Raw genomic sequence first — 24,604 nt, 5'->3', positions numbered from 1 at the left:
ACCAGAGTGTCTGGATTTGACCACTCGTACTAGTTCAGTGACCTGAGGCAAATGACTTTACCTTTCTGTACCTTGACAGGGATAATGTTAGCACATCACTCACAAGGCTGTTCTGCGAATTATATGATTTACTGTATAGCTAGAGGGCAGGGACAAGGCCCCGGGACATAAGAATTTCAGAAGGGCTGTTATGACTATGGGCAACAGGGTCCTTCCAAGAACTCTTGTGATGATTTCAGTTAGATATTTGCATATCTCATTACATTCTCACAGTGTCTGCACTGAGAGACTCACTTCTTTTACTGTTCTGTTCCTTTCTGCTGGGAGTTTTCTCCAAGCCGGTTACCATGCCCCTGCTCTGCCACCAGGGCAGTCATCAGTTTCCTGCAGCCTCTCCTCCCTTAAGGTGCCTCCAGGCTCCCTGAAGAGGCCACGATACATCTGGACACCGCTCACTCCTACTTGTCACCCACACACACACATGGTGAGTCAGCGAGTGCTGGAAGCAGCCACCTCTCTTCTGCCTTGTTACACGCAGCCCACAGAACCACCCGGTTTTAATAATTTTATCAAATGTCCAGTCCCAGAGATGCTAGGCTTTAGTTTTTGGTGACCGTGATGATGGCATTTTTTATGCAGACTGCAAACTCCCTCTCCACGCTTCCCTGCTCGTGTCTAGCCTGAAACTGGGAGGATCTGGGTAGTACATGTGCCTGAGAAAGTTCATCTCTGTCTTTCCATGGGGCTCATGGCCTTCCAAGACCAGGCATGCTCCTCTCCAACTGCAAGCTTGCATCCCTGTGCACCACACACCAGCACAGACACACAGACACACGCACACACACACACACACACACACACACACTCACATACACTTCCTAGGCCCTCCTTTTTGTGCTAAAATTGTTTCCAAGCTTTGTTATTTGGGTGTTCCCTCCAAAGTAAATGTCACTGGTTATACCAGATGCTGCCCGCTTGGAGCAGAGGAGGGGCAGACGCCTGACCGCCCGCTGAACTCCAGCGCCCTCCGGCGGTGAAGCTGAGTAGGTGGGGGCAAAGCTTTGTGAGGAGGGCTTTGCTTAGAGATAGGAAAGAACTACTGGGATCTGTGAACAGGCTGTTCTAGAGAAAAAGACGGGTCCCTCTTTACTATTTCCCGCTGTTATTCAAGTTTATCCCCAGTGCATCCTAAACATCAAATGCTGACTTCACATCAAGATGTAGAAGGATTCACTTCTTTTCAAGATGCCAGAGTTCCCCATAAAGCTGGGGGAAAGCAGGGGAGTGGTGCCCACCCTGACCGTGCCCCGCACTTGCCGCACTGGGCCTTGTCGGAGGTGAACATCTTGTCCTCTCGGAACAACGGAGACGCTCCAGGGACAGTGTGATTAATTAATTGAGCTGCTCTTGGCAAAGATGCTGGGCCCATTAGTTTGTCCATCTGTCTAACTTCCTGCCCCGGAACAGCTCAGTCTCTCTGTCCGTTGCTATTTATCGCTCACATCCTGCTGACAGCGCACTTTACCTCGGCCCCAAAGGCGCCAATCACTGGCGGTGCAGGAAGATACATTCCAGACAAAAATAGAGCTACAGGAATCAGAAACTCCTCCCCAACTTCCCTGTCTCAAAACTGGGCTTGGCAAGGAGCGAAAGAACTACAAGGCTTCTGGAAGCATTTAGGACTTAAAAGCTGGGTTGAAGGAAAGATTATAATACGTCTGAATTTGTTTTCTTGGAACCTAGTGAATGGCTTTTCTTTTGAATGTCCACGGACTCCAGGGCTTGCTGAAGCCTGGCAAATCCACTCACCACCAGCCCCTCTCCAGATGCTTCTCATTCTATGTTATGAAGAATGACTGATTGTTGCCTTCTCTCAGTCGGGCACACCGAAGCCCAGAGAAGGCAAGTGACTTAACCAGAGTCACACAGGACAAGCTAAACAGAATACTCTGTGAAACACTTGACTCCAATGCCTGATAAGCCAGCAATGGACATCAGTTAAGTAGGATAATTTGCGCAGGTGCTTTGAGAACTGTCAAGTGATACATAAACAGTGAAGCTATCCCAAGCCACTAGGTTGCACAGGAATAGTGGGAGCAGCATGGCTCTGGGGAGGGACAGGCGCTGAGGCGCTGCCTGGATTTCTGCCTTGCAGTTCTGGCAGGGACCACAACTAATCTCCTCCAGCAGTTCGACATCACACCACCTCGGCCCCAGGAGGGTGAGCTCTCTCTTGGCCAAGGCTGGTTTGGTAAGGTCATGCTCCCACCTTGATTGCTCTTAGATCTGAGAATGACTTCAGCGTCCATGCCTAGTCCCCAGTTCTCCTGGGACACCCTCCCCACCCCATCCCTGCCCACAGCCTCCCTGGGACTAAGTGTTCTTTCTCTATTCCAAAGAGAATATTCTCTATTCTGTTAAGTTCTGAACACAGAGCAGGGAACACAGAAAGTTCCCATCAAAGGATGCTTTCTTCCCCTCCCCCACCACCCAACCCCCAGCAGGTGCCCAGGTATCAGGGCAGGGAACCTGCTCCCAGAGTCACTAACACCCTCCCCTGCCTACATCCACATTCCATGTTTTGTCGTTGTTTTGACCCCAGCTCGTCCTTTCTTTCTGGGGCCAATCGCTACATCTTAAATCCGTCTTCTCACCTCATTCCTTTTTGGGTCCTGCTTCAGTTGACACTTGTCTTTCCAGACTGTAGCCCCCTACTCCATCTTCTGGGTCCTGGAACTTGCTCACCAAGCCCTCGGTGCCACCATTTCAGCCTGGCTCTGCCGGCAAGCTTGGAACCCACTCCCGTGGTTCGTGCGACTTTGCCGAGGCCAGAAGAAAATCACCTCTTGTGTTTACTTTCTGTTTCTATGGGACTTTCTTCTGAGAACTGAGGAGCCCCTGTGTCTGGATGGCATGGAACTTCCCTCTCGCTGTTGCCATGTTGAGTCAGTACAATTTGGACGCCGCCGGCCACCCACACAGTGGAATCTTTGTGGACACGCCCAAATTGGGCACTACCTACCTCCCTGCCTCTGCCCCATCCCGCCTCCTTGGTCCAAGGTCTATGTGTCGAAAAGTCTCTGGATCGTGGTTTAGGAAGACAAGGCACGTACAGCTTGGAAGAGAAGCAATGGGAGGGCTCTGCCTAGGGGCTGAGGAACCCCTGCCCTTATAGCTAAAAGGAAGGTTCTCTCGCTCACCAGAAACAAGCCAGACCAGCCAGAGCCTCGGAAGTGCAAGGTGTGCTTGTTTCTCTGCTCTTCTAGAGCAGCTGTGGATCTTAAGACCATACTCACCCCCTTCCAATATGTCCTTACTTAAACCATCATTTCAGAAGGATCAACAGACAGTCTCTGTGGGATCTCACGATGGTTCCAGCATCTTTCTTTACCCTCACCTTGTCCTTAACTCTTTAATTCACCCCAGCATTTCACCATTACCATCCTGGGACGATGGAAAGGACGAGGGACTGGGAGCCCAGGTGGCCCCTTTGACCTACCTGCCTACTGGAACAGCTGCTCCGTGGGAGGCACTGTCCTTAGAGCACCTGATACATTTTCTGTCATCCTCATACTTCTTCTAGAACAGAAAATGGCCCAGAGTCGCTAACGCCTCAAGTTACTAAGTGTAGCACCAGCTTTATCTGGATTCCAAAGATCTAGCTTTTTCCGCACCGACATGCTGTACCAACTCTAGACTTCTGCGCCAAAAGTTATCTCACTCAGTCTCTCATCAGTAAACATTATTGCCCTGGGCCCTGGGGTGAAGCCATGACAGTTCTTGCCCTTAAGGAGTTTCTATTCCACCAAGGGTAGCAAAGAGTAAACACAGATAAACAAATAAGATACCTTGTTAAAGGCCATGAGAAAGAGAAAACAGGGTATTTTATCTCTGGGGGTGTGAGCAGACATCTCTGAGGAGAGGTCATCTGAGTTGAATCCCAGCTGGGGAAAAGATGGGAAGAAAGTTCTTCTGAGCAGAAAGCGCAGAGAGGAACAAAGCCTGACAAACCGAGAAAAGAGAGGTGTGGCGAGGACCTGTCTCATCAAGGACAAAGGAGGGGAGATACAGGATGAGAAGCAGTCTGGGGGCCACCGTGTGGAGCCTCGAGGACTGTGGCAAGCAGTTTGTGTTTTATTTTAAGTAAACTGGACGCAGGAAGGGGCAGAGGAGCTAAGACCCTGAGCAGCGGACAGGGCCAGCCACCTGTGGGGGAAATGGCCAGAATGAAAGGAACCTCTGGTGATGGGGTGGCCAAAAAAAGGGTTTTGGTGAACAGGAATCTCTAGTCATTGATTTACAGTTGTTAGCTATGTGGTGTCATCACGACCGCCTCCTGCAATCCGCAAACCTGCAGTAGAAGTTCTACTGAATGCCTTTTATTTATGGGTGCTTTGTAAAGGGTTAGAGTGAGAATGAAAAGGGCCCACATTTGGTAAAGGAATGCCTTCAAGAGGCTGACTTTTTTGATTTGCCCACTCAGAGGACATTAATGAGCCCGACACATGCCAGGGATTCACAGGGGAGCAGATTCACAGGGGAGCAGATTCACAGGGGAGCAGATTCACAGGGTGCTTAGGTCTACTGGGCTTACAGGAGAATGGAGGACAAGGATTCAGAAGAGGCAGAAAACTGGGACCAAAGGTGACCATGGGCAGATAAATCTGGGAATTAGTAACTATGAGAGTGGCTTAGACATAGGGTTGGAGCCAATACTCTGCAGATCTCAGGAGTCTGTGAGACTAGCTGGAATGGTGTTCTGAACTGCAGTTGGGTCTGTGGGGATGGGACATTAGCAGAACTCAAAAGCAAATTAGGTGAAGGATTGATCAGAACTGACGACTGACCAAGTGAGTGTAGGGAGGTGGCAAGATGCTGCCCAGGTTTCTGGCCTCTGCTGGGTGAACAGGGATGCTGTCTACAGAGATGGGGAGCCCAGAGGAGGAGCAGGGCTGGAAGGAAAGAGGTGAGAGGTGCCAAGGGAAAAGTGCCCAGAAGGGGTGAGTGGACAGAGCAGAGAGTCCAGGACAGACCTAAAGGATCTGCCTGGGATTTTTGGAGTCAGACAAACCTGGGTTTGAAACTTGGTTCCTGTTACAAGGTAATGGCCAAAGACAGGCAAGGTTAGTGGAGGGTGGGAGGAGGTGGAGAGGGTGCTGGGATGAGGAGGCAGAAGCAGCGACCTCGTGGTCCGGGCTGGGGTGCACGCACCACCATCTCCATCTTCCTCCTACAAACCAGTGGGCGTGCAGAGGGGAGGAGCAGATCAGATTCAACCTTGTCAGTCTGTCAGCCTGGGAGCAGCTGGCTTTTTTTTTCTTTTTCTTTTTAGGGCAAAGGGGAAGAGTGTGAAAGAAATGCCTCTGCATAGCTAACATGGGTGATTCAGAGGGCCAACATGTAAATCTACAACACATTGCTCTTCAAAGGGAGTTTCTTCTGTATAGCACAGGGGGCTATATTCAATATCTTCTAATAACCTTCAATGAAAAAGAATACGAAAACAAATATATGTATGTATATGCATGATTGGGACATTGTGCTGTACAAAGAAACTGACACATTGTAACTAACTGTACTTCAATACAATTTTTTTTAATAAAATAAAAATGTGATTCAACTTAAAAAAAAAAAAGAGCTCAGAGACTCCTGTCATGTGCTCCTCTCTTGCTGGTTAGTCCCATAATAAACCTGATTCCACTGGGAGCCCCTCCAAGTCTGAGAGATGGATTGCATTCCAGGCACCAGGGTTGCCTGGAGTCCTGGGGTTTGCTGCAGCCACCCGGAGGCCCCCCAGGAATACCCTTCACTGGGGGCCGTTTCTGCTTCCTGAGTGGGAGTGACAGTGAGTGTGTCCTGAGGTCTGGGACATCTGCCCTTCATGCCACAGCAGAAAGCCCAAGCATGCCTTCTAAGATTAGAACAAGTCGCCGGAGGACCAGGGCCTGCCTCCCAGTCAGCTGCAGCCTCTCCTGTTACAGCAGCTCCTCTTCCCTCCCCTCCCCTCCTCCTTGCAGCCTGGAGCTGGACTCTTAGTAGGGAGCCCCCTGGGATGCTCTGTGGGTCGGAGCACCATGGGTAGGACGTGGTGCTGGGTCTTCTGCTCCTTCTTTTTGCTTTATCACATCTTGGGCTCATTCACTCATTCATTTTTCCTGTACTCCAGGCCCTGCGCCAGAATATAGCAATTAACAAGATAATACAAGTCCTTTCATAATGGAGGTTACAGTCTAATGAGGATGAATGTTCAACAACCATCATTTTTGACCGAGGTTATTGTTAGGGTAATAAATGCTGCAGAGGGAAAGGACTAGGAAAGCAAGTGACAAGGGGACCTGACCCAGAGATGTGATGGTTAAACTGAGACCTGAAAGATAAGTAGAAGTGATCCAAGCAAAGTGTATGAGGTGGGGAGGGGAGAGGGGTAGCCAAGGGCATTCCAAGGAGAGTTTACACCAAGGTCTGGAACTGAGAAGACTGGGAGGTGTTTAAGGAAATTAAAGAAGGTCGATGTGTCTGAAAAACAGAGAGTTTATCAAATACCGTGGTTTTGCAAGCCTGTCTCTTTCTGCTGTAAGCACAGGGACAGTGTATTATTCATGTCCCCATCCCCTAGCCCACTGTGATATTAAGTGCTTGATAAATGCCGGTAAATGAATGAATGAATAAATGAATGATGTCCCAGTAAACCAACACCAGTGGGCTAACATTGTGAGGGCTTGATAAATATAGATCAGGACCTTGAAGTGGAAATGGAAACAAAGTGTCAGCCAGGGTTGGCTCTGGGCACACCTGGCTTGAATACGTTCATTACGATTCATTGACTCGTCCAAGGTCAATGGAATCGTATCTAGAGGGCAAAGAATGAGACCTTCCCTGATGAATCCAAAGGTTAACAACCTGAACCTCCAGTCTCTACTTGGAGCTAAGAAATCCATTATAATTTCTTATTCCCATCCCTGGGTATTTGTCTTCTCCACTTTTAATAATCCAATCTCTCCTAAAACATGACATATCTTAAAAAAATACTTAAAATTTGTCTATTTCTTTATCTAGAATGGTTGGATCCTTCTGTCGGCAGCTGGGATTTTCAGACACATTTCCTCAAGGATCAGATGATGCACAGAGAGGCATGGGTCCCTATCAGTGCAGAGTGGTGTCTGCACAGGATCTAAAATCCACATCTCTGGTCTGTCCCTGCAGCTGTCCTCAGATACCAAGGCTGTCCTCCCCTCCTTGCTGCCCAGGGATGCTCCAGGCGGGAGCCCACAATCTCTGGTATGTCAAAGAGGCCCCATGCAAAGTACAGGGCAGGCGCTACCTGCCCAAGAAGCCAACTCACTGGGGTGGGGCCAAAAGGGTCTTGAAGCAGTTATTTTAATTATCTTTCCCATCTCCTCTTGCCACACCGTCCAAAGAAGAGAAAAGGAAAGGAAACCACCTAGCTGAGTTGAGTTGCTTCACTTGAAAGGTCTGTTGGGTTCCATAGAGCAAGACAGCTGACCCCTGGTATGAAAAGGGGGAGCTGGGAAGGGTAGGGGGATTGGCTTTCAGGCCGCAGAGGCTTGCAGATGGCCTGACATCGCTTTTCCACCTGCTCTTCCCTCTGGCTGCTCCCCTTGGGCCTGGGACTGATTCATGGTGTGAGTGTGCCCTCCAGCAGCTGACTGAGAGCACTCTTGGGCCAAGAGTCCCACATGAGTCCAGACCTGCTGGGCTGCTCAGGTCCCCTCTGTGCCCAGCATCATCCCCGTACTGGGTGATTCTATCTACACCTGCCATCTTTGCTTAACTATCTCTCTTTAGCAACTGATTTTAAATTAATAAGAGTAGACTTTTGTCATGTCATTCTCTCAACAACAATAAAGCAGCTGATTTACTGAAAGTTTATTGTGCCAGGTACTGTGTTAAGATTATCTCATTCAATCCTCATAGCATCTCTGTGACATGGGTTTCATAAGTACCTCCATGTTACTGATGAGAAAACTGATACCTAGAGAGCCCAAGTAAATGGTCCAGGATCGCACAGCTACTAATGGTAAGTCTAGAATCCACACTCCAATGATCTCCTGAGGCCTGTGTTCTGAACCACAACACCACATGCCTCTGGCAGCCAAAGCTTTCAGGAGTTCACATTTGGGGATTAAAAAGTGCTCATCAAATTTTGTAATAAGACAAATAACCCAATTAAAAAAGGGCAAAGGATCTGAACAGACGCTTCACCAAAGAAGATATGTGAATGGCAAATAAGCACACAAATCATTAGGTAAATGCAACTTAAGACTGCAAAGAGATATCACTGGATACCCACAAGAATGGTTACAGTAAGACAAACTGACAACGCCAAATGTTGGGGAGCCTGCAGAGCAACTGGAGTGCTCATCCATTGTTAGAGGAAATGCTACATGGTATGCCCACTTAGAAAAATATTTTGGCAGCCTCTCAAGTTAAACATACACCAACCAAATGACCTGACGAATCCCACTCTTTGGTATTTGCCCAGGACAAATAAAAACATGTGTCTACATAAAGACTTGTATGTAAATTTTTAGAGCAGCTTTCTTACTGATAGCCCAGATCTAGAAAACCAAATGTCCATCAACTGGTGAGTGGATAAACGAACATGCTGTGTTACATGCATATCACAGAATACCACTCGGCAATAAAAAGGAGCAAACTAGTGCTACATGTGCGGCATGGATGAATTTTGACAGCTTTATGCCAAGTGAAAGAAGTCAGATGTGAAAGACGACCAGAATGACTCCACTTACATAAGAACATTCTTAAAAATGCAAAGCTATGATGACAGAAAGCAACTCACTGATTGCCAGGGACCAGGGGTAGGGGCCGGGGACTGACTACAAAGGAAATGTTCTAGATCTTGATTGTGACCTCTGTCTTGTGGTGGTGGTGGTTACATAACTGTATACAGTCAATACTCATCAAATTGCACTCTTAAATTACGTGACTTCTACTATATGTAAGTTTTATCTCCTAACTGTGATAAAATTTCTTTTTAATTAAAAAAAGTGCTTAAAGAAAAAGTTTGAGGCACACTCCATCTGCATAAGGTCTCTCTTTTCTTAAAGTATTGGCCTTTACGTATTATAAAATGCATATATTTATTTGAATAAATACACATTGTTTACTTGTGTTTTTTTTGTTTGTTTTGGGAGGAGGAGATAATTAGGTGTATTTATTTTATTACTGATTTTTTGATGAAGATACTGGGGATTGAACCCTCGTGCATGCTAAGCATGTACTCTACCACTGAGCTACCAACCTCCCCCTATAAGGTCTCTTTTCATTTGCCCAGGACTACGGGACTCGGCTTAGTCCCAGGATGCCAGTCCCATGGGCCCCACCGTATTGGCAAGAAGGCACCATGGCTGCAGGAGGTGGGCAGCCTCTGGCAGCTGCTGGGAATAGACCACACCCAGCCATTCCTGTCCAACCCAGGGCAGCCAGCAGCACTCAGGAAGCAAGAATGGTGAAGAGAGTACAGAATTTGGAGTCTGACAAGCTCAAATTTGAATCTCATTCTAAAATTTATGGATTGTGGGTCTTGGGCAATTGACTTAACTGCTCAGAGTCTCATCTATAAAATGCGGCTAATAACACCCACTGTGGGGTGGTGAAGATGCTAAGAGATTGTCTGATAGGACAGTTTGGGTTCAAATCCGAACCTTTCCTCTTACTAGACGTTTGATATTGGGCAAGACTTAACTTCACTCAGTTCCCCCACTTGTAAAATAAGGATTATAATAGCACTTGTCTCATATGATTGTTATAAAGCCCAAATGCATTAATGCACATGAAGTCCCAGCACAGTGCCTGGTGCATAATAAGCCTTCCCTCCCATCTGAGCTATTGTTCTTGCCGTCACCTAAGACAATGACTGCCACACAGCAGGGGTTAGTTGGAATGTGGGTGCCCTTGCACTCCTTGTAGGGATGGCAGGCTGTTGCCAGTTGGCCCTGAAGAACTGCAAGGGGGAAGCAGGGATCTGCTGCTGCCACGTCATTTTCATCCCCACTGGTAGAACAAGTCTGCAGATCAGGTGGGTTGGCATTGCACGTTAATATCAGAGGAATATACAAATGGGGGTCTTCTGAATCACACAGAAGAGCAGACTGGCTACTTGGAGTAAGATTTTGGGCTCCAGCCACGAATAGCCTATCTCATAGCAGGGCCATTCATGAGCTGAGGTCATCTGGATGTTTTGGAGCTGTGGGGTGGGGTAATGGGGGCAAGACCAGCCACCAGAGATAAGTCTGCTTCTGGCTTCTGCAGGTGGGGAAGGTCCTGCCTTTCACCCACGGCCCTGAAGGGGCCATAAAAAGGAAAGCACCATGGCCAGAGTTTGAGGGTTGGGCCTGCCCCTGCAGGTCCAAGCCTGATGAGGCTAGTCCATCAGGTAGGAGCAGAGACCCTCAGGGGCTCCAGTGGGTGAATGGCTGGAGCAGCTCTCCAAGGAACATGCTTGGATCCAAACAATGCAGCGAGTGGAAACAAGAGGTTAAATCTCTGGGCAGACACGCTCTGTCTTGCAGAGTCAGAAGGGAAGATCCAGATGAACTATTTCAAGAGCTGAGCATCCTGGTGGAGGAGGAGGCCACTGACCCAGCAGTCAGGAGCACTGTGTGAACTCTCCACCCCTCTCTGCCCTTCCGTTTCCTCGTGGTAAAGTGAAAGGCTTGCCGGGGAGGCTTCCCAAGGCCCCTTCTGGCTGGCTCGCTCTTCATTTTCTTACTTTAACATCACTGTGAGGACAGTTGGGAACACTCAGGTTATCTTCCTCATGTAGATACAAACAGAGGTGGATACCTGACTAAGTTTAGACAGAATAGAGCAAACTCTGCCGGCAAGCTCAGGAACCCTAAGGAAATGCAGTGCTATATCTCCAGCCATCTTCACACACAGCTCTGCAAAGTAAAGAACCCCATCTCTCCTGCTGCTTCTTCCAAAGACAGTTCTAAGAATGGAACCCTCTCCTGTTCTCAAATGGCCAGGAATCAAATGGCCATGTGATACAATCCCTTCATTCCAAATTAGCAAACTGGGGTCAGTAATTCTTTGAGAACGAAGAGCTTCTTCTTTCTCAAGAAGATGAGATGGCACATAGTCTAGGAGGCATTTAAAAGCCAATAAAAAGGAAAAATGGGTGAGAAATCAGTAAGAAAGAATCATGACCAAGCCAGGTCAAGAGCTACAAGGTCAAAAGAAGCATAATTGTAAAGGGGAATTTAAATGAGGAGAGTCCAGGGTTTTCCCCAGGCGTGTTGCTGCCCAGCTGGGGAAAGAATAACCCCCACTTTGGTTTCCTTGGGAAGTCATACCAAGAAGGAATGACTACAGGTTTTGTTTTCTTTCATTCACACCCTTCAGCGTGTTCCTTTGTTTTGCTATCTACTACACCAAGGGCACAGGCTCTGAGTCTCGGCCAGCTTGAGAGCCGCACGGTTCTGAAGCAGGAATCAGGGGCTCTAAGAATAGAATGGGCCTGCAGGGAAGCGTTTGGAGTAGATACAGACAGGGCTTTTCACAAACCCTCTAGGGTGAGCGAGTGATGCTCTGGGGCCCTGTGGGAGGGAAGAAGGATTAAGCCAAGAAAGATCCTCCCGCTAGTCAGCACAGAAACAAACTGACCCTCAGCCTGAGAAACACAGAACACAAGGTCTAAGAGACAAACGAGCCAGCCTCCTCTTGCTCCCCTCTTATCAGCACTTGTACCGCCCTCCACCCTGTGCACGAGGAATCTCTCCTTGGACACTGGCCAATCGGCTCCTCATGTAGATATCTGAGCAGATGACTCACAAGATGGTTTGGTTTTCTTCTGGGCAGTGGAGCTGTGGACAGACCAGCAGTACTTTATCCCATCACTCCACACATCCACACACGTCCCTCCGAGCTGCCACCAGGGAGCCTGGCAGGGTGGCTGTCATGGCTTTTCCAGGAGAGGTGGCTCCACTCTAGTGGCTTTCAGGTCACTTCACACAAAGGGGATATGGGATTGCAAAAGGACCTCCTTAATCCCCACAGAAAGCATAGAGGGCAGATACGGTGCTCATTTCCACCCCAGGATCAGCATGGTGCTGGTAATAAGATCAGACCGGCCCACGCTGGCCTGGCTGCAATCATCCTGCCATCCAAGCACAGGCTGTTGTGATGCAGTGACAGGAGGACTCAGAGTCCGAAGCGGAGTCTAGCCCCAGACCTATCTCCTCTGGACTTCATTTCCTCCTCTGAAAAATGGAGATGAGATTTACTACACAGGTCATTATCAAGATTAAGTGAAGGGTGCATAGAAAGTATTTTACAAGCCAACATTGACTGAGGGATCACTCCTACTTTCTACTGATTTTACTTAATAAGGCCAAGAACTGGCTCATGCTGGAGTCAGAACCTATTTGGTAGTCAAGACCTTAAGTTAAACAGGGACATCGGCAGGTTCATAGTTGCAAGTATTTTAAAGTCAAGTGAGATTTAAGAATATTTAATATCCCTACAGAGTCTGGGCTAAACATCATTTTAATGAAGGCTGGAGGAAGTTCCTGAAAAATAAAAAGCAATCAGTCAACAAATTTGTGGGAGGAGGCAGTTACAGAGAAATTAAGTCATGGTCCCTGTTCCATTGAAGCTGACAGTCCAGTTGGGGAAATACAAAGCAAAGGTAGATTAAATACAAGAGCAAGTTAAGAAGACAATGGTACAAGAAGCTGTATCCATGGTGGCATGATTAACGGGCCAAGGAGCAGTCCAGGCTGTAAATGTGGCTGCATCTGAAGACTCAGGAAGGAGAAGCGATGGAGTAGGAATAGGGGGTAAGATGGGCTCAGAAGGTGGTTACAGATGGTGTTCTGGAGACAGAATGTTTGATTCACATCCTCATACTCTCCTCCTTATGTGACCATGGGCAGGTAACTAAGATCTGTAAATTTCAGTGGCTTCCTCTGTAAAGCGAGGATATATTTGCATCATAGGCTCCGTAAGAACCAAGAGAGAGAACATACATGCACAGTGCTCAGCAGAGTCTGGCACATAATAAGTGCTCACTAAACACAGGCTAGTATTACACATAAAGCCAAGGTATTTGGAATTTATACTGAAGGGGTAAATCCGACAAGGAGTTTAAAGGAAAACATTTGTCCTGACTCATAACATGCAAACCACAAATGCAAAGAGGCACTTGGGCAGCCCCGACAGAGATGCAGATATCTTTTTGGAGAGAGGGCTGGATGTTCAGGGAAGGGTGGGCTACCCAGCTTAGATGGCAGGAAAGGACCCTATGACCCTAGGAGGCCCTGGGGAAGGGGCATGAAAAGTTCAGGGACATTCCACATCTCTCCCACCAGAAAGAAGGACAAAGTATAGAAGAGAGCTGGGAAAATGGAAGGAAAACTTCCATTTAAGGAGCAAGTGGGGGAGGGAGCTGGCAGAGGAGGGAGGAGAAATCAGGGTCTAAGAGCTGGAGATAGAAAAATTCCAGACTGGTATCAGCTATAGGATCTGGCCAGAGAATTGACACGTGGCCTAAGGGAAGCCTGTGATAACAGCTCCCAGCATGCTTTGCTGATTTCCCACGCTTGACTCTGGGGTTCGTGTCCATTTGAAGGCAGACTGAGATTAGTTAGCTGAAACATAGGATGTAACAGCATAATAGGACAAGAGTGTTAAAATGAAACATTTTCCTTTTTCACTAAAAAAGAAATCCCAGAAGATCTCTCTCTATATATGTATATTTAAAAGCCCTCCTATTATTAAAAAATGGACAACTTTATTGGCGGGGTGGGTATAGCTCAGTGGTAGAGTGTGTGCCTACCATGCATGAGGTCCTGGGTTCAATCCCCAGTACTTCCGTTTAAAAAAATTAAGGAAAAAACTTCCACTATTAAAAAAAAGAACATTAAAAAGTACAACTTTTTAATGGCAAAAATACTGTAAATGAAGTGAAAAGCAAGCAATAGATCTTAAAAATTATTTGTAACACAAATGAAAAGATAACATCTGTTATACAAAATGTTTTTACAAAATAACAAGAACAATATATATAACAAAGAATATAAATAAGCAATTCATGGAGAGGCAAGTTCAAAAAGCCAATAAACATAAAGAGATGCTCAAACTTACTACTTATCGAGGAAATGCAAATTAGATTAACACTAGGATTTCTCTTTCTGCTTATCAGACAGGCAAGGAGAGAGAAGGGAGAGAGAGAGAAACAGCCACCGCTATTTGGGAAACAGGAGGAAGGAACCATCATAGGTTGTTGGAGGAGATGCGAGCTGGTACAGTCTTTTAGGAAAGTTATCTGGCAACATTTATTATCTTAGATCACACAAACCTTCTGACTCAGGCCCACCCTCCTGGGAATCTGCTCCACAGACATACAAGCCCCAGTACTTAAGGACGAGGAGGCTGACTGCTGCACTGTTTAGAGCAGCAAAACTCTGGGAGCAAAGTGAATACCCATAAAAAGGAAATGTTTTATGGTCCACTCACATAACAAGCTATTATGAAACCATTAAAAAGAATGAATTGGAGCACTCCAAACTTCCATGAAGAATTGTAAAGTGAGAACAGTTAGATGTAGAGAAGTGTGTATAATATGATCCCAGTTTCACAAAGCAACAATTGAACCATCTACCCCCATATGTGTCTATGTCTATGTATACCTATAGTACGTGTGTGTATAACATAGTAATTTATATAGTTAAAGAATATGACATATCCTACAGAAAGGTACACGTGAGGTTTCTGGAGGCTGGGGTAATAGGGAAGGGGAGCTGATTTGGGGGAAGGAAACCAAAAGAAAAAATACTGCCTGTAAGGACCCAGCATGCTTGCTGTGATCTCAGTCATGTAAAATTGTGTATGTGTATTTGAAGAAGTAAATTAGAACTGATTCATGGGGCTGTCTAAATGTTTTCAAGGGAAAGAAAGCAAGTTGTCAAGATATAATATGAAAAACATCAAATAAAGGAAAACTTTTTAAAATACTGAAATGAGAATTTCAAGCTCTACTCCCCAGATCTTCTGGGAAAGTTTGATTTGAACAGGGGAACAAATACTTGAAAACAACTTTGGAGTGAGTTGTCAGTCTTCTCAAAATACCAAAACCAGGGCCTGAGCATCTGTCTGGGAACAGGACACATATGCCCAGAGGGGAGGAGGAGAAGTTATTCATAATTCCATAAAGATATTGTGCCACTAAGTTTAAACACATGCACCTTGCAGCTGTTTTTAGGTTTATTAAAATCTAGGTCAATGGATCCCATTTGCAGTAGCCCCCAAAACATTTTAAAATGTTGTCTCTTCTCTATTACAAATGGCTCTCTGCCCAAGGAAATGATCCATTCGAAGCCAAAATGTCCCCTTCCATCTCAGCAGATACTCTTAGAAAAACGAAATTACAAGACGAGAGAAAACAGGAAGAAACAGGTGATTTCCTTTAGACTCCACACTCTGATTTTCTAAGGCCGTGGACAGCTCAGCACAGACTCACTTAACATCCCTGGTGATAAATGGACAATGTACCTGGGGGGCTACATATTCATCACTTCTGGAAAGCGAAAAGAGACCAGGAATCAGTATTGATTGAGTGCTTACGATGGGCAAAGCACATCACAGATATTGCTCACTGAATCCTCTCAACAGCTCTGGGAAGTAGATATTATTAGATTACTAGTCCTATTTCACAAGGAAGCATGGAGATAAAAAGTCGCTTTCCCGGAGTCAGATGCTGGTATAGTGGGGCTAGGCTCAAAAATCGGCCAGTCTGACTCTTAGTACGACACAGCCATCCTCTCTTCTATGAAATCTATTTCTATTCCAGATGTTAACAATGCAAATTCTGAACAGGAACTGCCATTCACAGGAGCCATGACCCCTTTTGGAGTAGACGGGAAACCGAGACCTTCCCAATGTGCAAGACCCATTCAGATCCTGGGTGTATTTTTGCGGCCTGTTTCCACGCCCCTCTCCCATATCATTTGGGGTGGGCTTTGCAAACGCCAGTGCCTTCAGAGGACAGGCAGGAAACGTAAAGAAGGGCACGGGAAGTTGGGAGAAACCCCTGACTGCATCCCCAGAGGAAGAGGCCCTGCTACTCAGCTCCAGCCCGCCACTGGCTTGGGTCACACTGGGCCACGTTTCAAAAGATCATTCAAGTCCCAGATCACCAAATAGTCTTGATTTTTCAAGGGATTAAAATCCAGATTTTTAAGTGCCATTTACTGATTTTGTTTTTCATATCGGCTCAGTCGGGAAAAAAAAAAGGAAAGCCTCAGTGGGGCTAGAAAACATCTGCCTGCAGCATTGGGCCCAAAAGGCTACCGGTTTGCTACCTCTGATCTACAGGAAGACTGTTTTTATCCTAGTCTGCCTGTTTTCCTGGATAATCCCAGGAGCCATCTTCTGGTTTAATATATGGATTTGTCTTTAATTACCATATGTACATCACTACATAACGTGTATCAATGGTACCCTTGCTGTCTCATTGAATTCTAAGGTATATTACACCCAAGGTATATATTACGGTATAGAACTCCAGACATGATGAGCTGGGTTCAGGTTCTACTCCTGTCCCTCAGCAGATACTAGACCCCTTAACTAGTCTGAGCCTTAGTCTCCCAATCAGTAAAATAGATCTGTAAGACTCAACTCATAGAACGGCTGTGAGGGCTTCATTTTTTATTTTTTGGGGGGAAGCAATTAGGTTGGTTTGTTTGTTTAATGGAGGTACTGGGGATTGAACCCAGGACCTCATGCATGCTAAACACAGGCTCTACCACTGAGCAATACCCTCCCCGCTGTGAGGGTTTTAAAAGACAAGCTGTGTCATAGAAGTATGCAACATGTATTTGTTTCATTCTTTCTAAAAGACAGATGTGAGTCTCCATAAATATTGTAAAACAGATCAGTCGAGAGAGATTATGTTGCTTTACTAACGGTTTCTTCAATTTATAGAAAGGATTTCTCATTGCGGGCTTCTGTGGTGCATGGGAAACATGACGGTTTCCCTGAAGTTTCAGTTTATGCACAACTTTTTTGGGGTCGAAATAAACAAGCATTCTGCCTTTTCAATAGCAAGGGCAACCTCACCTGTCCTACCAGGCTGTCATAATTGGTTGGACATGGGAGAACTCCTACATGTGAGAAGTGAAGAATAATTCTACTGGAACTATTCAGCACCTGTCATTAAGGCCACAGTTGGTAGGGACTCAGCAACCAGAGCAATACTGGAAACCAGAGACTCCCTCCTGTCCACTGTCCCCAACAGTACCGCATATCAGTAGGTTTTTGGAGCTAGCCCTGCCTTAAATGGTACAGAACACAGTTCACCTCACCTTGCCCAGAGGGGATCTGAGGTGGCGCACACAGGCCAGAGTGGAGAGACTTTTTGGAAATCTCAGGAACAAAGCTGACTACGTCATGGGCTTTGTCTTTTCTGACAGCAACACCATAGGAAACACCTGTGGACAGCCGGAAACTAGAGGAATTAAAAATATCTGCCTGATCCCTAAAAAATAAATAAAAGAGGAAAGGAAAATGGTCTCTTTTCTTCCTAGGGAAAACAAACAAGGTAATATCTGGTTTGAGCCATTTCCGCTCTGCAAAGTACATCCCTCCTGTGGGCCACCGTCCCCAGGCCGACATGGGCCTGGACCACACACTTCGACAGCCCCAGGACATCCGGATGTCTGAGACGGCTGTCGGTGAGGGTCCTGAGCAGGTTCCAAGTCCCCAAGCTTGAGATTTCTTTTGCAAGAGGGAGGGTTTGAGGAGGCTGAGCTCATTTCCTTGGGGTGAGGGGTAGCCTCCCTCTCGTTTTGGAAATAAAAGGCCCTGTGTTCTTCCTCCACAGTCCTTCCAGTCCCAGGAAGTCAGCTCCTCAGAGCCATGAAGGTCAGGGATGGCAGGCGTGTTTGGGAAGGAGATGACTGCTGGGCCTGCAGGGTCTGGCTGAGCACAGGAGCAGCTTCAAGGTGGGAAGATTAGGAAACCTCACATCCTGCTCTCTCTCCTGCCTCCCCACATCCAGGAGGTCACCAAGCCTGGTCATTCTGTCTTCTAGCTCTGCTTCCAGCCTGGCGTCTTCATCGTCACTGTGGTCACTGCACCTAAGGGCCCCTTTCATTTCTCCCTTGAGTGGGGAGAGACTGTGGTCACCTAACTGATTTCTTTGCTTTGACCTTCTTCCTCTCGTCCATTCTCCTGACTCTGTTGCCCAAACAATCTGTCTAAAATCTGTCCAACCATGTCTTTGCTTGGCTTACCTACTATATAGTACCTACTACACAATCAAGACATGTTAGTGTAGAACATAAGGCTCTGTCCATCTTTCTTCCCTAAAAGATAATTTTTTCTAAGAACAGCCAAAACTTACTGAACATTTACCATGTGCCAAGTGCTATGCTTAGTGCTTCATAAAGATGATCTCATTTGATCAATCACCAGGCTGGCCTGGCATTATGATCATCATGCTGTGGAAGGTGGAATCAAGAGCTAAGAGAGGCTAAGTGACTTGCCCAAGGTGATGAAGCTGTTGTGGATCTGGGGTTCCAGCCCCGGCAGTCCAACTCCACATCCTGCTCTTCCCACCGTGAACTTCTCTGCAGCCCTCTAAACACACTATGCATTTTCATCCCTCTGTGTCTTTGCACATGCTGTTCCTCTACCTCAAATGCCTTGATCCTTATTCCCTCCACCTGGATAGCTCTTTTTCATCATGCAAGACCTGGCTTCTTGCCACCTCCTCCTGGAAGCCTTCCTGGACCTCTTCCCTGGGTTGAGCCACCCACACAAACCTCTCCTAAAGCACTTCTCTTGGTATATTGAGCTGTCTGTCCCCCTCACTACAGTATGAAGCCCCTTGAAGATACGTACCATGGCCGTCTTGACTTTCCCCTGTTCCTAGCAGAGTGGCCAACATACAGTAGGTGTGCAAGAAATACTGATTGATTTAAAGACATCAGCCATTGGAAAAGATGGAGGCTCTGGCTTCTGGATCAGGTCTCTGGGTCTCAGGGTCTCCATTTGCTAGATGAGACCAGCAGTCTGCTCAGCTCCTCTCCTTTATTTCCAAAGAGGGCCCAGATTCCATATTTTGGAAGCGGGGTGATGCCCTACTCCACGTGACTCTTAACATGCATCCAGGGTTGAGAACCATGGCTTTGATCTAAAGAAGACTTAGTGGAGGCAAAGGCTGCTGCCAGGGAGAGGCTTGCTAAGGGAAATCACACAACATATTTATAAATGTGAAATCTGTGTAAAAGAAACATCAGAAAGCATCAAAGGAGGTAAAGTTCCAAAGCACGAGGAGAAAATACTGACCCAAATTTGGGAAGACACAGGACTTTGAGAGTCAACACTAAAATGCAAGTTAACTTTAAGGTTACCAATGCACAACTACAATAAATATATTGTAAATATAACACATAAAATACGTTATAATAATAAAAAGCCAGAGCTGCCAGGGTCATGGGGAAAATCATTCCCTTAAAAACTTCTATTAGCGTTACGCATCGATTAATTCCGTCCTCTCTAGAGACAATAATCTGGGACTACGTAACAAGAAAATGCTAGTTCTGTTTTTTAGAATATATGCTAAGGAAATAAAGAGGAAAAGTACAGCTTATACAAAATTATAGCATTGCTATTCACATTAGATGAAAACTCAGAAGCCATCTGAATACTGTATTTTAGAAAACAGTTGAAGTAAACTATAGATCATAACGGCAATAAAACACTATGTTCCCATTAAAAATGACAAATACACAACCTTCCTAACACATGGAGATGTGTATGGAACAAAAAGAAAAAAAAAAGGGCTGAGAAATCCACAGCGTTTTGTGCACGGTGATGAGAGTCGCACAAAAACATATAGATACACTTCGACAAAAACTGGAAGTAAATTCAGAAGGATGGAGGAATGAAAGGAATGTTCATCAGCTTTGAAGCTGTTCAGTTTTCGTCCCTAGAAAACGTGTGCCTCCAGCTGGGGTAGCAACTAGTAGGTCTCTCTCTACGGCGGGGTAGGCCTGGTTCAAGTCTGACAACTGCTTGTATCTTTACCTGGGCCTCTTGGCTGAAAATGCACTCCCGTATCTGGCCATGGTGAGGCTTCAACATAAAAGGGGCCCAGTTCCTTTTAAACTCATATCCTCTGCAGTCCAGATGATAAGGGGGAATCACTGGCTCCACAAGGAATGGAGAGTGAGGCGATAGGAGCCAGTGGTGGGGAAATCTCTTCTGGGGGCCTGGTAACCGGGCACCACCCTCCTGTGGGAAAAGGAAACATCTGAGGCCCACCCCCTAGATAAGGGTGAATGTGGGGGCGGAGTGCAGCCCCTCTCAGAGCAACTGGGAGATTGCCCGCCCATCAGAGGCTCCACCTCCTCTTTCCTGCCCGGTGATCTCAGAACAGAGGGCAGATAGGCAGCTGGTTATCAAGGCTGACCATGGCCCCCCGCCATGCCTTACCCCTTTGTCTTGGCTTGATAGACATGGCCCCCAAATGGACTAGTGACTGGGGAGTAAGAGCCCAGAGTAATAAAACTTCTCACAGGAGGGAGGGGAAGAGCAGGGAAGTTCAGGGCAGAGGGACCCACAGGAGCAAAGCCCTACAAGACAGAGAACGCCAGAGCAACTCCGAGAGGCTGGAAAATGCACGGTCGGAGTCCATCGCGTCGCACTCTGTGTTGGCAGCAGAGGTGATGCGAGGGTATCTAACCAGGAGGAGGTGACAGAAGCTGTGCCTGGGGCAGGTGGGGGTGGGGAGCGGAAAAGTGGGAGAACTGGGCAGCAATACTGCCAGTGCACAATGCGGTGTGCCCTGGTGCCCTGGTGCCCTCTCTCTAGGATGTGTCCCAGGGACAGGCGTGACAGAAAGCATCCCGACGTGGAGTGAGTGAAAGGTGGGCCCTGGGCCACGGGGTGTTCAGTGTCCTTGGAGTTCTATTTCCACCCCGTGGCTTGGTGACCTCCACTGCGACTTTTCCGTTCTTACCCACGCTGAAAGTGAGGCTATGGGTATGCGGGGTGTCATTATATATTGAATTGTGTCCCTCAAATTCATATGTTGATGTCCTAACCCCAGTACCTCAGAATGAGACTATTTGGAGTTAAGGTCTCTAGAGGTCATTAGGGTGAATAATCCAATGTGACTGGTGTCCTTGTAAGGAGGAGATTAGGACCTTTAGTGAAGGAAGATCCTGTAAAGACTGGGAGAAGTCCATCTTAAAGCCAAGAGGAGAAGCCTCAGGAGAAAGCAACCCTGCTGACACCTTAATCTTGGACGTTTAGCCTCTAGAACTGTAAGAAAATAAATCTCTGGGTTTAAGCCCCTCCCCATCTGTGGCACTTTGTTATGGCAGCCCTGGCAGAGAATCCAGGCATCGAACCTGGCTTGTGGAGGCTGCCTCTGGGGCTGTGCCCACATCCCCCTCGCCCCATCATACAATGTATATACTCTTGCTCCTAGCATGTCGTCAGGGTAAAAGCACCTTGAATTCTTCGATCCTTCTCTATCAGAACTGCCAGACTTCACACAAGCAGAGCCATTGGCTGGGCTGGAATTCTTGACCTCTGCCCTCCCTGCTCTGTCCTTAATTGGTGCTTTTGCTTCTAAAGCTCAAAACACTTCACTGGGCAGGGGCAAGTCCCTGTAGCTCCTGAACTTTGCCCTTGACTGTGGCTGGAACAGAGCCCTTGGATGGAGGGACGGGGCAGTGGTCCCCCTGGTGAGGAGAGCAGGTCTCTCCTTATGTCCCAGGGCCTCCTGGTGGGCCCCTGGGGTGTCAGGCCAGAGACAGACCCATGTACTAGAGTCAGGAAGTCCTGCCCACACCCCCCACACCCCCTGCTGGTTTCCTCTTTGTAGCTTCAAACGCAGACTGTGCCTCTGAGCAGAGAGATCTGGGCAGGGCCCAACCTGGCCTCTCATGTGTAACAGCTGCTCCGAGCTTCAAAGAAAAGCCACAAGAGGAGGAAGCAGAGGCCCAAGCGGAGGTACCCGTCCCCTGGAGCCCCCGACCCCCACCCCGCCCCACACACCCCAGAGCGCCTGCTTCTCTTTGAGGCACCAAGTCGTTTCCAGACATTTCTCTGTGTTTTCCAAAACACAGAGGTGACAACACCTCGCATCTGTCAAGTCCTTTATACCTCTTCCAAGTCCTTCATGATGCACACACACGTTAACTCATTTAATCCTCCTAGTAAGTCAGGCAGGGACAGAATTATCATCCTGGTGAGGGCCCCAAATCTTGTGCCATTGATTCAACAACCCACAGCAATTTCCACAGGGATGGAATTTGGTCCAGAGCCCTGGACTTGTGCACCCCCACGCCTGGCTTCTTCCAGCTAGATGGTAACACTCACTTGGTTGTCCTCCAGCACACACATACCAACATGCACAACGTACCTGTACAGATGCCCAAGAGACACAGGTGAACTGCTCTTCATTACGGACACGAGAAACCCAGCCCCATGTCTGTGTGCCCTTTAAATGCCATGGCCATATCTGGGCATATCCCCACGACAGCACAGGCCCCTTGGAACCATGCTGCCCCTTCCCTTCATCCTCAGCTAGGGCTGAGGTAGAAAGTTCTTGGCCCTGTGAGGGTTGCCCTCAATCTCCTCTCTCTCCCTCTACCTCCTCTCTCTCCCTCTACCTCCTCTACCTTCCTGAAGCCCACCTTGCCTGGCTGTTAGTCCAGACGACCAAACAGCCCCCTAAAGGTCTCCACGTGATGCCCTCTCCAGTCCATTCTCTGGGGACCACAGCTACAGCGAACTTTCTAAAATGTAAACCTGATCACCTAACTCCCTGTCTCCCACTGCTTTGGGGATAAAACAAGTGGCACCACAAAGAGGTGGCTTTCGAGAGCCTTCACGTTCCCCATAATCTCAGCAGCCATGCCAAGTACATATCCAGTTTAAGATAACAGTGTTCCTGCCCTACAGCTGCAGCTTCAAGGCCGGCCCCTTCAGCTCTCCCTCTGCAATGTCGCTGTGCCTCCACATGCCTCTGTGTAGAAATCCTGGCGCCTCCCAGATCAAGTCCTATGGAGTCTTACACGGTCTACCGAGTAAATCCAGTTGCTCTCACAAATTCACACGCCCTCCTTTCTCCTGCTGCTCCCCCAGCTGCAAATCCTTCTCTTCACCCTTCAACTGGCCAGCTCCTCCTCCTCATCCTTCTGTCTGAGCTCAAGTATAACCCTCTTTGGGAAGCCGTTCCTCCCCCCAGGTCATACCACGATCTGGTCCTGAGCATAGCATACTTGACCATACATTATCCTGTTATCCTTCTGACTGCCTTACTAGACTGCAAGCTCCTCGAGGGCAGGATCCAAGTTTTATTCCTTTTTGTGCCCAGAATTTCCAGCATAGAACCTGACATAATGGGCACTCATGAAATCTTTATTAAGTTAGGGACTGAGTGAGTGCTTTTCCTCTCTAATCCAGACCAGTCTTGCTCATGACCTCAAGGGAATTTCCTAGGAGCAAGTCTATTGCTTCCTAGAGGCCAGCCCAGACAGGCTGTTCTGTCTCCATCCCTGACCAGTGGGTGAGGTTCTTGGTGTCCTCAGGCTCACTCTGCCCTGCCTCCCTCCCACTGGTATGTAATTTCCCCCAACTGCAGCTGCTCCAGCAGGAAGTCCAGATGGTTGCTTCACTTCCCAGGGTGTCCACACCCCTTTCCTGCCCTCCCCTTCCCCTCCCTACTCGCAGAGGGGGACCACAGGAGTACCGTGGGAGGATGGAGCTCTGGGCTGGACCAGGCTCCGCGGGGTGCTCTCACCTCACATCCCCCTCCTGGCACATTTCTCTGAGCTCGCAATTTGTGAACCAGGTACAGTGAGACTTTGAGAAAGGAAGGTAGCCCAGGGCTAATTTGGCAACACTGATCAAAAACCATAAAAACATTCATATCCTTTGGCCTAGTAATTCCACTCCTGGGAATTGCTTCCAAAAAAATAATTCAGAAGAGGAAAAAAAGATACATGTACTGTTTATAGCTCTGTTATTTACAATAAGAAGAAAGTGGAAGCAAATGCCATGTCTCAAAATAGAAAAATTACTAAATAAATGATGGTACATTTGTGTTAATAGACTATTATGCATACATTTTAAGTGAAAATATGACCAGAGAACAAGCATATTGTCTTGGAAACAGCATTAGGTGAAAAGATAGAGTACAGAGCTGATTATAATTTTGCAAGAATTATATATGTGGCTAGAAATAATAAAGACATAAAACTGGAAATAGTTATATTAAGTGGAATTGTCTATTTCTACCAGTTTTTTTTTAAATGATAAAGGGGGTAAAACTGAGGACCAGAAGGGAGTAAGAAAAAGAGAAAAAAACAGTTGTGTAAGGATGATAATTTTTATATTACCTTAAAATGTTTAATATTACCTTAATAATAAAGTAATATTTTAACACTAAAGAGAAAGCCCTGAACACCAAATCCTAGGATTTTCTAAAAAGGATTTGTTGTTGATTGTGATTTTATCATTGTTTTTGAAATAATAACAAGCAACTATAATGAAGAAGAATATGAAAATGAATACACGTGTGTATGTATGACAAACATGT

At 47.0% G+C, this 24,604-nt stretch overlaps 1 protein-coding gene and 1 non-coding gene across 5 annotated transcripts in view; one reads left to right on the top strand and one right to left on the bottom strand.

Annotated features, from left to right (window-relative positions):
* The window catches only part of RCSD1 (RCSD domain containing 1), a 59,441-nt gene that overhangs the window by 19,595 nt on the left and 15,242 nt on the right, over positions 1 to 24,604 (bottom strand). The window lies entirely within an intron of this gene.
* On the top strand, positions 13,788 to 13,860 carry TRNAG-ACC (transfer RNA glycine (anticodon ACC)). The gene has a single exon. It is a non-coding gene; the product is annotated as a tRNA-Gly (tRNA).

Source organism: Camelus bactrianus, chromosome 21 (assembly GCF_048773025.1).
Source record: "Camelus bactrianus isolate YW-2024 breed Bactrian camel chromosome 21, ASM4877302v1, whole genome shotgun sequence".
NCBI lineage: Eukaryota > Metazoa > Chordata > Mammalia > Artiodactyla > Camelidae > Camelus > Camelus bactrianus.
The sequence above is the reverse complement of the archived record's forward strand: the minus strand, read 5'-3'. Positions and strand labels throughout refer to the sequence as shown.